Below are 18,023 nucleotides of genomic sequence, written 5' to 3' on the forward strand. Positions count from 1 at the left end.
TTTCAAGGAGCTGTTGAAGAATTTTCAGCCAATTGTATTTGTTTTTAAACTCAATATATTATAAAAAAACAATTATTGACAGTATCAATCATTTTTTATGAAAAATGTTTTTTTCCACTTTTTAAAATAGCAAGTGTTCACAAAATGTTATCTTTTAGCTGTAAACATATTTTGTATAACTGTTAAAGAAGTAAACTGGGCTTTCCTTAGCATCAACAAACCTGTAAATCTGACAGTGCATGTAAACTTAATAAGTAGGCTTTTGTTTTTCAGGTAATTGTGAGAAATTTTGGTTGGTTGGTTTTCTTTAATACTAACTTCACTGCTGCTACAGTTCCATAGGCTTTCCTGTTCTACCTTTACCTATTTTTTACCTTCCTCATGATGCCTTTAAGTTTGTGGTACCTTGCTGGTTTGATATCATTGACAGTTGGCTCAGAAGAATGTTTTAGAAACTTTTTTCATTTCCATGAACAGAAATAAGTGGTTTCAAACGAGTATGCAGAGTGCAAACTTGTCTTTCTCATACTGAACTCCATTCTCCAGAAAAGATCTGCTCATCAATTGAGCCTTGCTCTTTGTGGGCACTGGAGATGGTGGTGGTTCAATGGGAGGGAGCAAGAGAAATGTGTTATCAAGTGTTTGAAGGTGACATGGGGCAAATTAAAGTTTGGTTTTCTGACTGCTCAGTGCTTGGCTTGGCACTGGTGAGCTCTTCAGGCCTCTGTCCTCATCAGTGATCTGTTTGGCCCCTCCTATTGTGAGTTCCTAATGTTTTTTTCAAGTCTACAGCAGCTGCTCTGAAATGCTCTGTGCACTTTTTGGAGATCTTGGGAATCAGTATTCAGATGGCTTTTCCAGAATTAGGACAGATTTCCAGCTTTTCCAGAGGTAGAACTCCCTTTCTAGAGTTGAAACACTACTTTTTAAGAAAGTCTCTAACATGCTCGTAATTATTGCGGAGTTTGAAATCTGGCCAAGGGTGTTGGTTTGATGTTATTGACACTCCTTTTTTTCCAAGCTCATGAAAATTCATGTGTTTTCTTCTTGCCCTGTTGTGACACATCAGAGTTTTGACCAGTTGTCAGTAGATTTCACCTACATCGTGCAGACTCCGTGTTCTTGAAGCTCCTGTTTGCCGGTTTAGACTGTCCTGTGCTGAACCATCCCCCAGCCTGACCAAACTATGGGCTATGAGCTGCTCAGACCTCTCAGCAAGGCTGCAGCTCTGTGGAAAGCATTTGGCAAGTGATCATTCTGGCACTGTCCATACCAGCAAGGGGCTGCCTCTCAAAGACCCTTTTCTACAGCAATTGTGCATCTTCCTGTAGATTGATGAGGACTGTCAACCCTGAATCTCTTGAATTTATGGTTACTTTGGGGTTTGTTTACCTGCTGCTTCAGCTCTGGCCAGGTACTTTTGAGATACCCAAGCTCTTCATATTAATGCCTGCCCTTCTCCAAACAACACAGTCCATCTGGCAAGATGTCACAGGCCCCATAAACATAGTGGGAGAGTATTCTTCTTTTTTGGTCACTTATGTAGTATTTAGTGATGGCTAAACACCATTAGTTGAATGGCAATCTTGTAAAAGCAGAAGCATATTTAAATATGGAATTTGAGAATTTTAATAAATTGCACACATCTGAAAATAGGGCATATTCCTATTTTACTGTAAAGAATAAAAAAAGAATTTGTGAGTTAAGGTGAGAATTCTTGAAAACAAACTGCTTTGTAAGCATCTTATCAATGAATGATAAACTCTTTGATTTCAGGAGTCTTGTAAGAAAATAAAGAGTTAAATATGTTTGGAAATGTATTCTTTAATAAGTGCATGCTGCAAACACATCCATCTGTAAAGCTGATCTTTAGCATTCAGGTAGTAACTGTGCTGTCAGTTTGGCATCTATCTTATGGTCAGTACCTTGGCAGTAAAATAATTAAGAAATATTAAGTGTCTTAAGATCTTCCATTCGAAATACTACATTAGAAACAGTTTTCCTAAATTTTTTTTTCAGTGTTGGCAGATAAGTTTCTTTTCCTTTAGGGCTCCTGGAGTTTGGTGAAGCCCCTAAATTCTGTGCATTCCTGTGGGTTTTGAATTCCATTTAATGGGTGAACATATGAATACATAAAAATGCTTTACCCCCTGCCATAAATTATTCATACCAATAGGCCACTCCTGCTGCTTCTGCACAGCCTGTGGAAGTTGGACACATGGACAGACAGATATTTCTAAGAGCTTTAGCATTAATCATGTTGGAGAGGTGTTAAGACAGCAGTTTCCCTAAAGATGGAGTGTATGTGCTTTCTTCTTGGAGCATGTGCTCGTAAGAAACTGTTGACTTATTCCCCAAGTAGAATGCATTAAAAAAAAAAAAAATCCTTCTGTGTACATTAAGTAAAACACTTCAGCCTTCATTAGCAGGTCTAGAAGACAGCAAGAGCATTAAAGATAATACCAACAAGTTGGATATGATCCTGAGCCTGCAACAAGCAGCTTTCAGAAGACATTAAAGCAGGATGGAGACTACAGCCTGTGAAACACAAAATTCATCTGACAAAGAAAGAGAGGGAGAGGGTAAATGAAAATGTGGAGCAAAGGCAGGAAGGTTCATTGGTGGGAGGATACTGCATGCCCATAGTCCAGAGCAGCTAAAGCAGATTGCCCGGGACAGTATCCTGGAAAATGCAAGCAGAGGTCTACATGCACATCTGGTAGGTTTCTGGTTATATATGAAAGCCTTGACTATAGGGTTTTTTCCACATTTAATTTGTGATGTCAGCAAATCCCCATTTAGCAGAGAGCAGCCCTCTCTGGGTGGGATTTGTACATATACACAAGTACTTTTCTGAATTAGGGCCAATGGCACTGATGATATCAGAATGTGAAACCAGAGAGTAGGAGTGTAATTGAGTCATGAACCAAAACTCAGAAATGTGGTATTAAAAACTGTACAATTATTTAACATTTTGTCTTGGCACCCACAAGCAGTGGAAGGCAGATATATGAGATTTTAAGCAAGGACTCAAAAGAGGTTTTTAATTGCTTTATTTTTTTAAACTTTTATATTTGATGTCCTTGATTCTTTTCAACTAATGTTTTATACTAATAATCGTGTTATTTAAAATAATTTTCACTTACACCAGAAGATATGAAATACTATGACATAAACCCAAAATAATTATTTCTCCCATTAGGAATTACTCCTTGATGAAAAAACACAATATGTTAAAAGCAAAAAAATAGAGTTCTTCAAATCTTCAGTCAGAATCAGAGGAAAAAGCCTCAGAAGTAAATATCCATTACACAGACAAAGTATAACTCATTGTACTTGTGCAGAATTTAAGGATTACTGTAGGATTCAGGATGTTTCCTTTTCTTAGTTTCATGATTGCTCATCTTAAAATAAAACAGATTATAATTGATTGAATTTCTTTACATTTATGTAATTAATATATCCTCATTAGAAATCACTTAGCTCTGATAATTCCCGTTGGTGCCATGGCTGATAAACTGAATGCCAATCAGCGTAATAAAAACAGTGAAATATAATTTCTTGTTGTTCCAAGTGATGATCAACTAATCAGCAGTAAATTTAATCAGAACACATTAACATCAATCAGTCATATTAGTGCTTGCACACTGTTATAACCAGCTATGTCTGACAAGTTATGGAAGCTTTTCTATGAACAATTGTAGGCCATGTGCACATTTAAGTATCTGGGATTTTATATATATGTGTGCAAGCAGTTTAAACATATAAGAATATAAAACTTCCATGAATTAAGTACTTGGCTCTGTTGTAAATGCCTGTTACTTGAACAGCCTACAGTTTTAAAATCTATACTGAGCTTTACTGTTAATGGATCCAAGACACTCTTATAATCAATGCCAGCATTTCTGCATGTTCTGTAAATGTGTCCATACTGCTTGTTCAGACAGAGAAGCTTTAGTCTGTCCCCCCTTGCTGATGGGCAGTAAGCAGGGAGAAAAATGGACCTAACTGATGCATTTCCCTCACTTTCCTTAATTAAACAGTGAGGAGGAGATAAAGTGTGGATCCCCAGCTTTATGGGACCTGCCCATCAGTGGGGACTCAGGCTACCACTGAAATGGCTTTTAGGGCATTCCTATGTTTTTATTGGGTTGTTTCCATCCCAGCCACCAAAATTCAATACATTTAATGAAGAAATTGATGTCAGGCATATAGGATATGTGGGAATTTATTAATTTCTACATTGTAAATACAGACACCACCATTCAAATCCTGACCATCAAGCTGCACATATTTGCAGTGTTTGATTCTGCACCACACATGGCCATGGTAATGACTGAAGATCTGAAGAAGCATTTTGAAGGGTATTTATTTGATATTAAAAGAAGCATTTTGATTTGTGTTAAAATAGACCACAAGTGTACATCAAAGGAGTGTGCATCTGTTTGGGGTTAGTTTCCATGGTTGAATGATTATTTTGTAGTAAATAACCTAATTAATTGTTTTAACCTTTCTCTGTTTGCATATGTTCTGAAGATGATTTATAATTTTCTTAAATTAGTGGAAATTACTCTTTCAATAGGTTCTCTTAATATCACCTGTAGATTGTTTATGTTTGAAAGATTTACTATTCAAAATTTGAAATGCAAGATAATTTTGAACTTCACTTGCTGCACATCATTATTTCTATTTGCAAATTAGGAGAGATTTCTGATGAAACTGCTCTGAACTACAAGTTTAAATTCACTTGGTGAATAGTGTCATTATTCTCAAATATTCTTCAACACTCCTGCCTGGGAACTCATCTGCAGGAATAGTCACAGAAAGTAAATGGAAAGAAGACAAACAGCCAAGACACATTCACTGTTTTCCTTGAGTGAACATTCTTAGAAAATATTTAGAAATATTGGCTCTGTTATTAGTTATATAAATATTCATACAAATCTGTCTATCAGATTGCCTCCCTGAAATTACTCAGGCCTTTTTAGGAACTTGAAGAGAAAAGTCTCTTAAAAATATATTTCTGCACATTTTCCAGACATATAATGGACGGGATATGGCCTTATAAATTACAGGCTTTCCCACACTCATCCAGTCATGGGGCCAAATCTCAAAGTTAACTTTAATGGGATTTTGGCTTAGCAAGGTTGGAGGAAGGGCAGGAAAATTTAGCCTATGATTTATACTGCTTTCAAAAATTGCTCAGTGAAAAAAAAATACAGCAGTGGTACTTAGGTAGTACAGTTGCATGTAATTTATTTTCTACATAACCCACATGAAATTTAATAAGATATAAAAAAGTCACATTTTTGACTGAAGTCTTAAAAATTCTAGCTTCAGTGAAAATAGCTGGCTTCTCAAATGAGTTGATCAAGTAAGGCTAAAAGTGAAAAACATCTATTCATTCAAAAGTGTTTTATTTGATTATTTTTATTAAAAAAAAAGGAACTGCACTTCACAAAATACAGTAACATATGATAGAAATTAGAAAATGTGCTGTAGCTGTGTTCTCAGCAGGGATGAAAAATGAGAATGCTCTGGCAGTGTAGGGAGATGGGGTTCAACCTCCAGGGCTAGGAGCTTTTTTAGCCTCTGGGATGAAAAGACTGATTTTCATTAAAGACAGTGGAACCCACTGCCTTAAAAAATAAAATAATAATAATAAAAAGTTTTCTATATGTAGGAACTTCCTTTGTAAAATATCATGGATTGGAACAATTACCATTAAGAAAACTTCAATAAGCTGTCATCTTTGGTAACTTTTCCATGGATTTTTATATTCACCTGGGTGTGTCTGATGACCCGATACCAAGATAAGATGGCAGTGATCCTTCATGTAGTCAATTTAAACAGATTTGTGGTAAATATATGGAATTCAGTGAATAATATTGTTTATTGACTTCCAGAGGTAGACCTTAAAGCAAAGGAAACAAGAAAGCAAAGCAGAGAGCTGCCTGCAGCCAGTGGGGATTGCAGCCAGCCTGGCACCCAAAGAGCAGCTGCAGCCACAGAGGCTTTGCTGTGCACCCAAGCAACTGAGCATCCTCTGCAGAAGCAAATGGTACAAAATGTGCCATTATTTATATACTTAGGCACAGTATTAATTCTGTTTATGGAACAGAAATGTTGATTACAGACCCAGGGACTATAAAAGAGGCCAAATCACACCAAACACAAAAATGCCTCAGATTTTAATTGCTAGCAGTTCAGTAAAACTTGTGCCCTGTAGTCACAGGGCTGATATGTGCCTGCTGTTCTCTGCATCTGAGAGACATTGGGCTTACCTTTGCAGCAAGGAGGACTCAGATTAGACACTGAAACAGGTTTCTGGGGGCATCTTCAGTGCTGGAGATCTCTAAGAAGTAATTAGATTAATACTTGTCAGAAAGGTGATGGATGTGGCTAATCCTGCCTTGGTGCAGGGGGCTGCCCCCATTGGCTTCCCAGACTTTGGATTTAAAAGACAATTTTATGTATATAAAGCTGCACTTGAGGTGAAAGCTATATATTCAATAAACAATAATTAGAATATGCTCATTGTTATATTCTTTTGACACCTAAAATTAGTTTTAAATTTGACCTAAAAATTTATTTCTCTAGAGGTAAATACAAGAATAATCACAGATCCTTTCGTTGTTGTTGTAACAGGAATGCTGTTGCTTTATGCTCAGAGGTCTACACTAAACATTTAGAATTCCACTAAGGGCAAAATCTCTCCCTCTCATGCAGTGTTCTCAGAAATGAGGTCAGGCATTTCTCAATCCTGGCAAAAAAACTTTCTGACTCATTACTCCACCACAATGCATCCATAATTTCCCCTTGGGTCCCAGTCAAATTGTTCATATGCTTTGGAAAAATTTATCTTTGACATCCCAAGAAAGGGAATATAGAAAAGATGTCCTCCTAGCATGAAAGGATTAGAGTCCTCTTAGATTTGAGGCAGAATTTCTTGCCGTTTCCAAGATATTATTATTTATTAATTCATGCAATGGGCTTCACAAGCACTGAGGTACTTTACAGAATTAGAAATTCTGTTGCAAACACACAGATGTGAAAGTCCTGTTGTTACAGACACTGCTGAACCATGACCAGCTTTCTTGTAGGACCCAGATATCATCAGAAATCCCCACTAATTTGGCAATGAAATAGCTGAGCTTCTCAGTCTGCTGCTGAGGAATTCCAAATTCCCCAGAGCTACTTGCCCTGAGTTTAAGACATCACTCCAAGCACTTTGAAGGCACCTGTATTTCCCTTAAAGACTGAGCCTTTGTGCCTATGTCTTGAAACCAAAGCAGCTCATCTGAGCCTGCCCAGCAGTACACAGATTTCTGGGAGGTCTGGGATCCATTTCTGAGTCATGAAGCCTCACATTCTTTTTCTTATGACTGTCCAAGATCTGAACTGGGCACATCCATTGCAAAAACCTTTTGATCTATTTCCACTCCATCCCTCCATGCACATCCAGACTCCAGCAGCTTTGAAGGGAGCTCTGAAGGTCTTCTGGTCCTGTTCCTGCCCAGGATAGATCCAACTGTAACTCCTGTCTTCTCTTTTTCCAGGGAGCCTGGCTTCAATACTAGCTTGGTTCCTTTTGCCGATTTCCGTTATTTGTTACCAATAAGTTGTTTATATAAAACTCCAGAAAGAATTCTTGAGGGCAGGACTTGTGTCTGCCATGGTCACAACCATGCAAGTAGCTCAGGTACCTGGCACTGCTACCCAGCTTTGTCTTTGGAGAGCCTAAATACCCTGAGCATGGTTGCACAGGAGGTATCACTGTGAGGGCTCAGGGTTCCCAGGGAGGAAAACACTGAGCTGATGAGGAATTCATATTCCTGCATGTATCCCTTTTAAGGAGAAGGGGAAAATGGAGTAAGCAAGAGCCACTCTCACTGCGTTGGACTTGAGAAAAATTAAAAACCCACCTCTCAATAAAATGGCAATACTGAAAAACATTGATAAACGTGCAACGTTGCAGTTTGTGAGAAAGCAGGTGAGATGTCCTGCCCTGTTAGGGGCTACAAAGCAGCTGCAAGTCAAGTAGCAAGAAGCAGTTTTCCTGGGAAGAGAAGCCCTTGTATGTGCTCAGGGCAGACTACCGCTTCTTCTGTCTCTTCTGAATTGCTCCTGTAAACTGTAACACTGCCTTTGGTACTGGAAGAACAAGGATAAAATGTTTGTAGGATGCCCAGGTGGTCCCAGACACCGCACAAGCCTCTTCAAACACATTTGTACACCTACATGGTGGAGGTTTCTGTTTAAGCTTCATATATGTTTGTTGAAGCAAACATACATAAAAAATGAGTTAGAATCAGATCAATTTGTGCTGTCAGAAATGCAGAATTATCCTTTCACAATTAGCTGTTTCTGAATTTAACAGGGCATAAAGCAGAAGAAAGCAGCACTGCTTCACTGCTTGCATAGAACTTGTCCTGGGGCTGGAGCCCGAGGGCTGGAGGGCTTCAGGGTGCCTTAACACCATTTCATAGCCTCTCCTCACCCGCTGCAAAGGCCAAGTGACACATGTGGACCCCACAGCTGCACTTCCAGTAGCCACACCGTGCAGTCCTGTCTGGGAATTCCTCTCTAACAGAACAATAGCTTTTCTACTCCATTGATTTCTCACTGGAAAGCAGTAAAAGAAAATCACTCATTTAGCACATGATTTTGCACCAAGGGCAAGTGGCAACACAAAGTGTCATGCTAACATCTAATATTCTAATATTAGTAATTTGATTTAATATTTAATATGGCTTTTTGGTGTTTAGATAAGAATTCAGCAAGCTTTCTCAGCCATCTCCCACACTCCAGTTTCTGGAATATGGATGTCCTGTATGCCCTGTACCTCAAGCCCTTATTCACACATTAGGAAAATGCTGCCATGGTGTTGTTATCCTATTTGTGCAAAGGTCTCGTCTGCTGCTGGTGCTTTGTTCCTTCAATCAGCCATGAGACTGCCCATGTGTCACACAATCCCTGTCAGACATTTACAAACTCAGTCCAGTTCTCTTCAGCATGCACAGATCCCATTGACTGAAGTGAGACTTTTATATGTTTAAGGGCAGTAGGATTGGAGCAGCTCCAGCAAATGATCCCTGCCTGCATTCACAAGGACAAAAATAAAAACTCTTGACTTTCAAACAGCATCACTGGGGCTCCCTACACCACATTTTTCATCCCTTTTTGGTTTTATGTAGCCAATAATTATCCCCATCAAGAAGGGCTCAACTTTTTTTCACTCAAGGTGTCACAAAACTTTTTTTTTTCCCTTCAGTCCACTACACAGGGATTCCTGGGGATTCAGCTCCCCCAAGGTTTCCAGGATGAAGCCCCAGTTGATATTATTTCAGGAACCCTCAAGAGAAGAAAAACTAGCTTTCTACCAGAAAAATTGTATGCATAGATTTTTTTGCTTATACCAAAAAGATTAGGCCTACTGTCCAGAGCTTCCTGGTTAGTTAAAGATGTGCCTCTTCAAGGCACTTTTATCCCAAGGTTGCATTAATATTTCCCCCCTTTTTTATTGCTCTGGTTTTGTCATTAAAAAACCTGGCACATATTTGCTTTCTTTTTCTGAAAGAGCTTTTTTCCTTGTTTAAAAAGTTTAAAAGTGTGTCCATTATCCCTCCCTGACAGAGCTGCAGCCCAGCAGTGTAACCCAGCCAGGAGCTCCTCACAGACAGGCAGGACAAAGCTCTCCCTGTGAGCTGCACTGCTGGTGCTTCCAGGAGCCAGGTTTGTGGGGAAAGCCACAAAACCAGCAGCACTGAGCTCTTACACATCCCAGCTGCTCCCCTGCTCTTTCAAAAGACATTGTTGTAATCCTGGACACTGCAGAGGACAGTAGTGATAGTTTGCTGGGCTCACAGAGGTTTTATAGCTATTGAGACTTTTCAGAAATTTGTATGAAAATGAAATTTCACTAATTACTATTCTGGTTTTGCTACCTCATGGTAAATTCATGAGCCATATCACAAGACAGGCATGTTACATGTTGTGTTAAAATGGCAGGGCTATTCCTCCCACCTTAGGCAATAAAGTCAGGTGCTGAAGTTAAAAGCCTCATTTTGTATTTCTTACCTGAGCAATGGATTCAGGCAGATGTCTCTGGGGCACTCAATGGATTTTTGGGTGAGCTGAATCAGCTAATAGAAAAACTTATTTTCCCTATCAAAGACATTATCACCTCCTAACTTATTTTTGATGAAAGACTGAATACTAAAAGCTCTTTCCTCATATCCAGACTGAGTTCAGAAGTTTTGAAAGACTGAAGAAAACTAAGGGGAAAAAACAGGGCAGATAACAATGCAGGAGTGGCAAATAACAGCCTTGTGTATACCATTCTGAACAAGGATTTTCTGGAGGCTGTATTTTGTTTTTATGGAGGGTGTGTGTGTGTGCAATTTAGACTTGGTTTAGCTTTTAAACTGCCAGCGAAAGAACAAAACAGGGAGCAACTTAAAAGACACATTAACTTGGGCTCATCTTTCCTTCAGCACTCTTTTGGTGCTGTGTTGCCACATTTTAAGAAGAAAAACTACCATAAGGGCATAAAGCTTTGATGTGGAATTGAAATTTCTCGAAGTGTTCTTCCGAGCCGGTCAAATGTAGACATCAGTTCTCCTCACATCCTGGCATAGCCAGGGATCTGGGTTTGCATTTAACCCTGTACACATCTCTTCAGCTTCTCTCTTCTCTCCTGGGGATGCAAGGAATGGAAGGGTTGAGGGGGAGAGGAGCTTATTTCATTAAAACCAGAGAGATTTCATTACATCTTTCTGAAGCGTCACAAAATTAGGAGACGAATGGAAGGAGCAGCTGCTCTGACATCTTGTCATTCCAGCTCTGCCCTCTCTGCAGCTCCCACAGGCTGCCCTGAGCGTGCTGCTATCTGCAGATCTGTAGGGGATGAATCATCTCACACATCGGAGGTGAAACCTGGCAACTCTTTAACAGCACCGCTGCAACGCTGTGGAACATTTCAAGGCAGGAAATTAAGAATACCTGAGCCAACTAAAACCACAGGGGGAAGTTTAGATGGACAGAATTTAATTACAGGGTTTGGAATTTGGCCAGGACACCAAAACTCACACTCCAACCCTCCTGTAAAATGCCATCGGACCTTTCATACTAACAACTGTTCAAAACATCAGCTTTAGATCTGCTCCAAATGAGAACAGCACTAGAAGCCATCCCAGACCTGTGAAGGTGTTCATTTACTGCTGACTGACAGGAAGGCTCCAACATACTGATGCACACAAACAAGCTGAAGTAGAGCACAGCAAGCAAAATATCTCTCATCCAGCACTGGAGGCTTAATGCTTTTAGGAGAATTTTCAGTGTATTTTCAGAAATGCATCCAGTAAAAAAACAAACATATTTTATTATCTCAGCAGTCAAAACATCCTTGTGCCCCTCTTGCACAAGCCACAGATACACCTCAGTGCTCAGCCTCTTGTTTGTTGCCATTTGTAGCATGGAAAAGGGACTCACTTTAGTGAATAACAGCAGAGTGTCGACTTTAAAGGGAAGATTAAAGCCGGAAAGTCAATACATTTTCAATTCTCACATTATTTTTCTAAAGCAAGCTGTATACTATTTAATGTTTATTTGTGGCAAAGATGAAAAATCGTCTCTGTGGGTTATCTTTTCAAGAGTAGGATTTCTACAAATCATGGTTCTTGAAATTCCTTAGGCTGAGGAATTATGTCAGCCCTGAAAAGCATGGGCTCATTATTCACATCGTGTTACTCTGTTGACATAATTCCCTAACAGACTGGGACATGAGGTGTCCCATTTTGATACTTCAACCTACAGCCACTGCTTTTGCCTCCTCTAAATAATAAACACTTCTGTCACTGAGTTCCTGTTTTAAAAAATCTTTTGAGCAGCATATCTAAATATAAAAAGAAAATCTGGGTTAGCTGTGGTCCACCAGCAATTTATCAAGCAGTATTAGTTATGTCTGTGGGATATTTTTCATTATCTGAGGATTATTAATAGGGACACTATATACATAGTGATTATTCCTGGACTAATAATTGAGATAATATCAATATGAAGCCTAGTTTCATTAACACCTTAGTAAAGAGACTATGATGTGAGGTTGGTTTTTTTTTTTTTCTTTGCTTTTTGGGTTTTTTTATTCCCTCCAATTTGTAATCAAAAGTTATTTAATAGTAGAATCAGTCTTTACTTATAAGTGAGGTTGTGGACTTTGGGAGTTGGCAGAGCCAGCTACTGGGCTGCTGGGAGCCAGACTCTTTTTGATCTTCATATTGAATGGTTTCCTTTGATCACCTAGACAATAGATCATAAAAGAACAGAGCTTTTACCCATATCTCCCTAAATTTGCAGGTAAATAATGAGATGGTCTGAACTCAGGCTGGAGTGTAAGATTTTTAACAAACAATTCTCCCCTTTGAAGTAGACTTAGCAAAATTAGCATATAAATGAGCAATGCTGCTACATAAGGACGTGTGGCTGGAGAAGAGGGATAATTGGGCTGAGGGGGCAGTTTCTAAATGAGGTGGTTCGCTGAATGGCCGGCAGTCAGGCTGCAGATGTGCTCGTTTGGGAGCCGGGGGTGAGGGCCGAAGGTGGGCTTTGCTCGAGGTGGGCGCCGTGGCTGGTGTTGGAGAGGGCTGGAGCTTTGCAGCTGGGCTGGAGCGCCAGGTGAGGTGGGAGGCAGGGCAGAGACAGAGCTGCCTGTGCAGGAGAGGCGTTCTGCTCAGTGCTGTGAGTCTGGCTGTGGTCCATCACACTGACAGTCACCTCTGTCATCTTCGGCTCTCTGTGTAGGCATCCTCCATAAATCCCCTCAGAGCTCGCTTTGCTGTGCCCATGAAGAAGGAACATTGTGCTGAAATAGCTGCACCAGTGGTTGCTGACAAGAGCTGCATGAGCTGAATTCACCGACCTCAAAAAGCCAGAACAAGGATTTTGTGTGGTGGTAGCTTGTTGTAGTGTGTTCAGTTAGTTTATTTAATTGCTCCCCTATTTTGTGTATTGCTCCCCCAGTTTATGTATTGTATCCCCCTTTTCTGTAAAATGGTTCTGCCCTCCCCAGTTTTCCCGCCATAGCTCTCCTGGCAGTTTGTTTCTATGGTAACCCCTGCCTTCAGTTAGTGTCAGTCAGTTAAGTTATATAATTTCTCCTCCCCTATCCCTCCTTATAAGTAAGTTTTTCCTCCTCCCTGGGCCCAGTCAATCACCCCCCACTCCTCCTAGTCTTCGAGAACCTTCTTCTCTCTGGGGGTTGTGGTTGGCTGTGGTCCCGGGGCCCCTCCTTTACTTTGTATTTATTGGATGTTGTTGTATGCCTATTATGTTAAGTTCCTCCCCATACCTTTTCCCATTGGTCAGCTGTGGATCCCTCCCTTATCCACCTCCTCTCTTTAAAAGCCTGTTCCTCCCTTCCTTCCTTGTCGCTTGCTGGCTGGTTTTCCTCTGGTTGGAGCTACCATTTAATAAACCAGCCTTCAACCCCAGCGAGTGTCCTGCTCCTTCCTTGTCCCATCAGCACCGCATATTCCAATCTGCGATCCAGCTCAGCCCGAGGCCAAGACGCCAAGGGGGGCTGGCCTCCGATGCAGCTGAGGTGTCGGCCACAGAACCACAGCTAGCTGGACTTCGCTGTGGTGGCCACATACGCCCGGCTGCAGTAGCTGGTTGACATCAGGAGTTTGAGCTTCAGAGCTTTTTATTTCACCAAAATCAGTGGAAGTGCCTGCCTCAGTGGGAAACTGCCACCTTGTTAGATGGTACCCTTCTCTCTGCATGCACAAGGCAGCTCCCCTGGGACCAAAACACCCTTGTCCTTCCATGGCAGGGATACATGGCTGGGGATCTCTCAGGAGCAGTCCTTTGTAATGTGCTAAATAGACGTCGGCTAGAAAGAAGACCTCAAATGTCAAACTGAAAAACTGGGAATCTCCTGGTTCTCTCGTGAGGGTGGAAGCCCCTGCTCTGCCCACAGACCAGTGGACAAAGCTGCACTTTTCTTCCTCCTCCTCCTCCATGCCAATCTTGGGAGCAGCGGTGGCGTGAGCGCAACCTATCGGTTCCCCCCACCTGAGCTGACTTTCAATAAAGGCGTTAAAAAGGAGAAAAACCTCCTGCCCTATTTATTTCACTTCATGCAATTTAAGAGAAATGAAACTTGAGATTTATAGATGACAATGAGGTCATGATCCCAGTGGCACCTGAATAGCAAACAGGGTAGTGTATTCTGTGAGGTACAAAAACCAAGCTCACATTCCCTGGAACTTGCTTTGGGGATAGATATAGATACAGACTGAGTTTCTGCCGAAAGCATTGGCACATTCTGGAGGCACTCACTGTCCTCTGGCCCAGATACCACTGAGATCCCCTTCACTCTTCCACAGGAGATGAGATTGGCCCCTCTTCAGTATAACCCTCAGGTAACATGGGAGGCTGAATCCAGCTCTTCTACATCTTAAGGGAGTGTTACGGGTAATATTTTTAAACATATAGGTGACATTTCACTCTGTTGTGAACATATCCTGAAAAAAGAATTTCTATACATCTGATATTCCCTCATCACAATTCTCTTTTCCAATACTCCTGGGAGACCTGTTAGGACTGGACTTTGTGTTGCTAGTGAGCACAGCACCCCTCTGGAATCCTTGGCTTGCTGCTGGAGCTCTGGCTGAGGCTTTTTCAGGAGGCAAGGGGGGCACAGGGAGCTGCAGCAGCCAGTAGTGCTGGGGAGAGCCAAGTGCCTGCTCTGACACCGAGGAATGAACCAGGAAGGGGCTTTGGGGAGGGTTTCTGGAGGTGCTTCAATGTGGGGAACTCTTGGTGGGTTTGGACAAGGGGAATTTAATGCAGAGCTTTGGAAATATATGGGGATGGATGGCAGGGGCTGGGGACTCTCCAGCTGGCACCTGGGCATGTCCATGGAAAGGACCAAGGCATGGAGAAGGTTGAAGTGGATAGGTTCAGATATAGGAGTTTTGTCACTGGAGAGGGGGAGAGCTGGGGCAAGGGTTGGGGAGGGAGGGTGATGGGCGCCAAAGGAAATGGATTTATTAAACACCCCTGACTTAAATGCTGTGTTTGGGGCAATCTCCTGCCCTGTTTTCCTTCCTCTCCTTCCCTGTTTTTGTTTTGTTTTGTTTTTTGGTGGGTTTTTTTTGTGTTTTGTTTTGTTTTTGTTTGTTGGTTTGGTTTTTTCCTGCTGGCAACGGGAGTAGCCTAGCCCAACTAAACAGAGCTGATTGGTTCCAGAAAAATTGATATGAGCTTTTCTTGCACTTCTGAAATCTTTCTGTCCTCACCTCTTACATTTATTAGCTCTAAGTTATTCACCAAAAGTTGACCTGAATTTTCAAACTAGTTTTCTTCTGGCAAATAAACTCTTCACTAAAAACATATGTGCCCGTCACTCCCCTAAATGCAGGCAGTCTATTTACTTGCTGATAAATTGTTTGGCTGATAGCTGGCCCCTTCCCAGCAGCACAGAGGAGATGGAAGGCATTAAGAAAAACTCTGAATATTGCTGGCTGAATAGTCTGCAAAAAAAGGATAAGGATGACAGGAATGAAATCCTAGCACTGTTAAGAGGCACTTGAAAGATTTTGCTGCAGTTTCTATTAAAAAAACTAAATTAAAAAATCAATGGAAGTTACACAAATAAAAACCATGCACAGCACTTTGAAACCACACCACTGTGACACCATAAATGCATGGGAATTAAACAAAAATAATATAAAAGGACCTTAGTTGTAGGCAATGCACTTTAATGGCTCTGCTCAGTATGGAATAACCTCAAAAATACATTCCAGAGCTGGTTTCTCCGTCACTTGGAAGAAAGGGGCATGTGGAACTGCAGATATAGAGGCACAGCATCTGCTAAGACTTCACTGCCTGGCCACTGCTCTAGCAGACTGGCCATCCCTGCTGAGCATTTTCATGGTGGGGCAGAGTCCAGCCTGGGGCTGGTGGGTTGCTCTGGAAGCTGCAGGCAGAAAAGCTGGGAAATTTGGTGACCTTTGTGAAAGCAGGAGGTGGCAGAGAAGCTGAATGTGGAGCTGGTGTTCAGCAGCCCTGTTGGTACAAGATGCCCTCAGTGATGTTACTGTGTCAGTCAAAATATTTTTAATAGTAAACAAGGGGTGAAGAGAGAGAGCAACAACAGCCTCCAACAGGAACTGAGCCGTTGTCCTGGTTTTGCTGGGACAGAGTTAATTTTCTCCATATGGTACAGTGCTGTGGTTTGGATTCAGTGTGGGAATCATGTTGATAACACACTGATGTTCTGGCTTCTGCTCAGTGGTGCTTACCCTAAATCCAGGATTTTTCAGTGTCTGTACTCTGCCAGCCAGCAGGTGCACAGGAATCCAGGGGGAGCATGGCCAGGAGAGCTGACCAGGACTGACCAAAGGGCTGCCCCATTCCACAGGACAGGCTGATTGCATAAACTGGGGGAGTGGCTGGGGGCACCAGTTGCTGCTCAGGGATGGACAGGGTGTGTGGGGCAGTGAGTGCTGAGCAATTGTAGAGTGCATCACTTGTTTATCTTGGATTTTATTCCTTTCCCTCTCTCATTTCCATTACAATTGCTATTATTATCATTAATATTAATAAACTTTACTTTTAATTATTAAACTGTTCTTATCTCAGTCCAGGAGCTTTATATTTCTTTTCCTTGATTCCCCTCCCCACCTCACCAGAGAGGAAGGGTGTGTGGAAGGGTGGGTGGGGTGTGAGCAGGGAGATTGGTGGCACTCAGTTTCCAGCTGGGGTTAAGCCACAACAGCTCTGCTGTGCCAACAGCTGGATTTGGAGACACCAGCAAGAATTGTGTAAAGGTCTCCTTGTCTTTAGGGCAATGGAGTAGCATTTAAAAAACAGTGTATATCGTCTAAATAGATTTCCCAGGAGAGAGACCACACTCAGGCAGGTGACACAGAAGAGGGAGTTTCCATTCAGGAGGACATGAGGCAGCTGACACCTGCTCTTTGGGCCTCCACAGAACTGAAAACACATCTTGAGTGTTGATGAAGAGTGGAACAGAAAAAGAGCTTTTTTTTTCCCATACAGGGGGATCCATTTGGTGGCATTGGGAGGGAAATATTTCACTAGGAAATAGGAATAGTCATCAAGGAAACATATAGAAAACAGAAAAATCACAGGATGAAGTAGACTTAGTAGCAAAAGAACTAGGGGGGTTGACAAATTACCAGAAAAGTGATACTCTCAAAAGTACAAGCAATAGCATAGGCTCCACTGAAAATGAGGTTAGTATTGGAAATTAACATCACATCTGTCTAGTTCCAATAATCCTTGTCCATTTTAAAATAGAGCTCATGACACAAGATATCTGCTATAAATAATCAAATCCATTATAACCTGGACATATCCTCTACATCAAATAATCTTGCTATAAAAACTGAGAATAAAGGAATTTGCTGGATGACTAGCACTCAAGAAATTGTTCCCTGGTGGGTTATTTGCAGCCTTTTCTCTACTTCAGTAGTTTATGTTGAATAACTCACAGATGTGGAAATACCTGCACAATGGAATTTAATACTGCTAATAAAGGGATCCAAACTGGCCCAGCTCCACTCAAGACTCACAAATGTTAAGACATACAAATATCTTGGGTTGTGTAAAGGGCGGAGTGGCCTCAGTGCAGGACTGTGGATGCTCAGGCAGAGGGACTGTGCCTGCCAGAGGGTGGGATGGGTTTGGGAATGAACTGGGCACTGTGCTCCTCATCAGGGACCAAGGATGCGCCACAGGGCCAGGTAAGCTCTGAAGCCTTTTGTCTTTGTACAGAAAGTGCAGATTTTTTTGTGGGAATTATAGGAAATTGTGTTTTTTAGGAGCTGCTTGCTGTGCTGTGTGCACAGAAAGGGCCCCAAAGCCACACGTGTACACAGTGGCCACAGTCCAGTCAGGGTTGTCCAGTTCTGGTCATGTAAAGCCTCAGCTGACACAACAGCATCCTGAAACCAGCCCTTGTAACTGGAAAGCCAGAGCTGACAAGTCTTTAC

This window comes from Zonotrichia leucophrys, chromosome 4 (genome assembly GCF_028769735.1).
Source record: "Zonotrichia leucophrys gambelii isolate GWCS_2022_RI chromosome 4, RI_Zleu_2.0, whole genome shotgun sequence".
Lineage (NCBI taxonomy): Eukaryota > Metazoa > Chordata > Aves > Passeriformes > Passerellidae > Zonotrichia > Zonotrichia leucophrys.